The sequence below is a fragment of the Myotis lucifugus genome, unplaced genomic scaffold, assembly GCF_000147115.1.
Source record: "Myotis lucifugus unplaced genomic scaffold, Myoluc2.0 scaffold_1060, whole genome shotgun sequence".
NCBI classification, from domain to species: domain Eukaryota; kingdom Metazoa; phylum Chordata; class Mammalia; order Chiroptera; family Vespertilionidae; genus Myotis; species Myotis lucifugus.
In genome coordinates this window covers 78,613-83,043 of record NW_005872108.1, presented here as the reverse complement: position 1 = coordinate 83,043, position 4,431 = coordinate 78,613, and the positions used below count along the sequence as shown (strand labels likewise).

Sequence of the window (4,431 nt, the reverse complement as noted above, 5' to 3'; positions counted from 1 at the left end):
GCCCTTCTTTGTGCGTGCCAGGGGGGGCCCCACAACTCCTTGTTTGGCCTTCTTTGATTGTGACAGGGGGTCTCCCCCCCACCCCCCGGATAAGCCCTACCCTGGAGGTGGGCCGGGGGGGGGCTTCGGAACCTTCCCGTTCCCCCTTGTTTTGTGCATAACAGGGAGGGGTGCCCCAATTTCCCCAATTGGCCCTGTTCTGACCCTGACCAGAGGCTGAGGAGCAGGCACCTAGGGATTGGGCTTGCCTTCTCCCATCGGGGAGGGGGCTTAAGCCACCAGGTCTTTATCCCCCCAGGGTTCCCAGACTTGTGAGGAGGGCACAAGTGGGGCTGAGGGGACACCCCCCCCCCCCCGCCAGTGCACAAATTTTTGTGCACCGGGCCTCTAGTGTGATATAAATGGCAGAGATTTCACGATTGCAGTTCTGAAAATACTCCACAAGATATGAGGAAATACTGACAGGAAATGCAGAGCACTCAGAAAACAAATGACTGAACAAAACAAGAACTTTACTAAAGAGATTGAAACTCTAAAAAAGAACTGATCAGAAATTTTGGAAATGAAGAATGCAGACTTGTGGTCCATAAAGTCATGGCATTAAGGTGTGTGGGTAGTGTCTCCCTTTTTGTGATTGACCTTGAAATGGCTTCAGATTCAGCCGGAGAAGGACATCATTGTTGAGTTTATAAAAAATGAAGACTTCCGTTTGCCTGCATGCTGGGAGCACTTTCCATGAGGCTGACAGGCAGTGCAATTGATGCCTAAAAGTACTTGGAGCCTCTGTGCAATGTCAACAGAAAAATTAGGAGCCAGAACTGAAATGCAAAGTTTGAACTGATGCATGTAGATGAGTTCATTGATAAACTTCTGTAAAGTGAGAGAATCCGTGATGTCATTCTGGCCTGGCAACAGAAAAGACTATGTGTTCGAGGGAGCTGAGCAATTGCAGCTAGTGCTCTGGACCAGGACATGGATGATGTCAAGTCCACTGAACAGCAGGAAGAAAAGGATGTGAGGTTGGAGAGGATACCATCACTCCATCACCGGGGGAGAAGCTACCGGAACTTGGACTAGCCCCACCGCTCTCCCACACTGCGGTACAGAAGAAGTGGGTACTGGGATCCCAGTAGGCAGAGACCCAGTCTCAAGACAAGGAGCCCTTCCCCTCGTGTTCCAGAGAGGTATCAGCGTAGGAGTCTAAGAAGTCACCACTGCAGATCCTGAGATAGACCACACACCTCCTGCTCCAAGTCCCCAGGTCATCACCATAGTCACAGATGCAGGTGCCACTCAAATCGATCTAAGAAGGGCCACAGGAAGAGCCACAGAGGGAAGGAGTAATGGGCCCAGGTGGGGTTTAGTCCAAATGGCCTCCTGCAGATGTGAAGTCATCTCTCTCTGTGGAAGGATTCACATCTTCTCCTGAGGCAGCCTTGAGAATACTGTAGGGTTTTCTGTTGTTGTTGTTGTTATTGTTTTAACCTAAAAGATTCTCCATATGTTTTTCTTTTTAAATAAAAGAGGTTTTGAGTTTTGTGTCTCTTTTTGAGAATCACACAATAGCCACCCACTGGGCAGCAAATAGCCAGCAGATGTGTCCACACGCAGGTCATTCACACTGCAACATGGCCAACCTGACAACATGCTCAGCGAGAGAAGCCAGGCTCAAACCCACAACACGTGACTCAGGGTCTCCTGGGTGGCAGGCCTGCCCTAGCGGAGTCTCTCTATGGATCCTAGTCCCCAGAATGGGGACGTGTTCTTGTCCTGCCAGGTGAACCCCACCCCCATTTCCCATCTTTTCTACGCCTGCGGTTTTCAAGTGACATGACAGAGACCCTATGGAGCAGCCTCAGGTCTTTTAAAGCAATTCAGTCACCTGTTCTCCCTGAGTGCACCTTCCATCAGAGACAGCGCACCTCCACGTAGGGAAGTGCCAACTTAACAGCATGTGCACCACGTGGAAGGTTCCAGTTCTTCCTCTCACCCCAGGTCTCGGTCCCAACAGTGCTTCTCAATGACTGAGACACAGGTGTCCCTGTGCTTGTAACTGTCACAGCCTCATTCATAACTTTGCATACTGTTCTGAGGCTAAGGAGGGGGGCTTTATTTTTAATTAAATCAAAGTGGGAAATTATCCCAAAACAGAGACTCAAACAATTCTAGTGGGGCTCAGGGGTGTGTGTGGGATGGCTGTAGGCAGGACTTCCCAAAGATGAACCGATCCGGGGAACCAAAGAATCAGGAGGCGCCCCCAGATACAGAAGGAGGTGCAATTGCAGTGGGCCAGGTGACTTGGGGATGGGGAAGAGCAGCCTGGAGAGACCTCTGGGTGGAGACAGAAGAGCCCTGGCCAGCTCCTCTCAGGCAGACACAGAACCCAAATTCCTACCAGGGCCTTTTCTTGGGTTCTGCTTTGCCAACCCCTGGAAAGGACAGACCATGCCCCAAAGGCAGTGGGAATATCCTAGGCAAAGACAGAGAAGAATGAGTAAGGGTGAGCTGTGCAGGCAGATGACCTATCTCAGGGAAGTGGGGGGGGTTCCTTTTTACTGTTAACTAGAGGCCGAGGGCACATGAAATCATGTACAAGTAGCTCGCTTCCTCCAGCCTCAGCTGGCCACCCCGCCCATTGCTGCTCTTAGCTCTCCAAGGCTGGTAGCTCTTGCCCTTCCCTGCCCGCCACGAGAGCTGCTGCTCATTTGGTCGTGACGCCATTACAGCATCATGACCACAGGCCTTTTATGATATAGATCCTCATATTTGGATATTTTTCTATGATTTTCACAGAGAAGGTAGGGGATGGGTAGGGGAAGAGAGAGAAACATTGATGTGAGAGAGACACATCAACTGCATGCTTCCACCATGTACCCCAATGGGGGCCAGGGATCCAACCTGCAACCCAGGTACATGCCCAAGACTTGGAATCTAATGCACCCCCTTCAGGTGTGTGGGGCGATGCTCTTACCATTGTGCACACTGGCCACGTCTGGGTGGATGTTTACCTATTAAGGACAGATCAGGGTCATTTTCTCTTAGCAGTTTGATAAATATCTACCACCTCCTTTAGTCTCTAAACTTGAAGACACCCCAACCCACCAGAGGCTCACTTGGCTCAGCAGCCAGCAACCCTCCTGCTGGGCAGATAATCAGCCTGTGCAGAGGTCGCCCACTCCCTCCCTGGGCAGCTCAATGGCGGAAGCACTTATTACAGGTAATAGTTTGCACCTTCCTTGATCATCAATTTTCTTGGAGGAAATGCCGGCTCCTAGTCAGATCCCACAGTCACACGTGCAGCAGAGCTTAGTCCATTTCGCACTAACCATGGGACAGAGTGGCCACCAGCCTGGGTTTGGACTAGAGAGGGCCTCAGATCCACACAAAAGGACCCAGCACCAGCTCTGCCTGGCAACTGCTCTGGGCTTTTGCCTGCCCACACCCACCTGCCCAGCTGCCACCATGGCTCCCAGCCTTGACACCTGAGAGCAATCTGGGCTCCTCAACCACCTGAATCTAAAATAGCCCCACCTCAACACCTGGCTGGAGGGTGCAGAGTCCACAGGGGCTTGTCCAGGCCCAGAGCTTCTGGTCACTTCGGTTTTAGTTTCAGGGAGCACACTGACGTCATCATTCCTTGTGGCTGATTGTGTAGCTCACCCCAGTTCCGCACCAGTTACACTGACAGCAGCACCTCCCCTGTGTCACCTCAGTCATGTCATGCTCTGCCCTCATGAGAACCTTGGTTTCTGGTCACCATGGGGCCCCTGGGCTGTGCTGGTGTTCACATCTGTGTGGACTGATTGGGTGAATAAATCAAACATACTGACTTTAGAGACTGAGAAAAATGGGGAGAGAGGGTGAAAGATCAATTTGTTGTTCCACTAATTTTTTTAAATATATTTTATTGATTTTTTACAGAGAGGAAGGGAGAGAGATAGAGAGTTAGAAGCATCGATGAGAGAAACATCGATCAGCTGCCTCCTGCACATCTCCCACTGGGGATGTGCCCGCAACCCAGGTACATGCCCTTGACCAGAATCGAACCTGGGACCTTTCAGTCTGCAGGCCGACGCTCTATCCACTGAGCCAAACCGGTTTCGGCGAATTTTACACATTCTTTGGTTGAATCTTGTTATTGTCCTGACCTGGGATGGAACATGCAACGTTGGCATTACTAAGATGAGGCTCTGACCCACTGTGCTATCCATGCATGGCCACATATATCTGGGATTTTAAGTAAAATAACCCACTAATGTACCGGGAAATGGAGAGATACAAGAATCTCCATGATAATAGGTAATGGTGTTTGGCAAAAATAAGATTCATGGGGTTTTATATGTGTTTCCTTTATATGGATACTAGTGGCCCAGTGCACAAAATTTGTGCAAATTAAAAGGGAATTAATTGGAGGAAATATTTTAATATTGC

At 50.2% G+C, this 4,431-nt stretch overlaps 1 pseudogene; it reads left to right on the top strand.

The window, feature by feature from the left end:
- Positions 1-1,344, top strand: part of LOC102438703 — a 10,337-nt pseudogene extending 8,993 nt beyond the window's left edge.
- Positions 1,345-4,431: the final 3,087 nt, after the last annotated feature.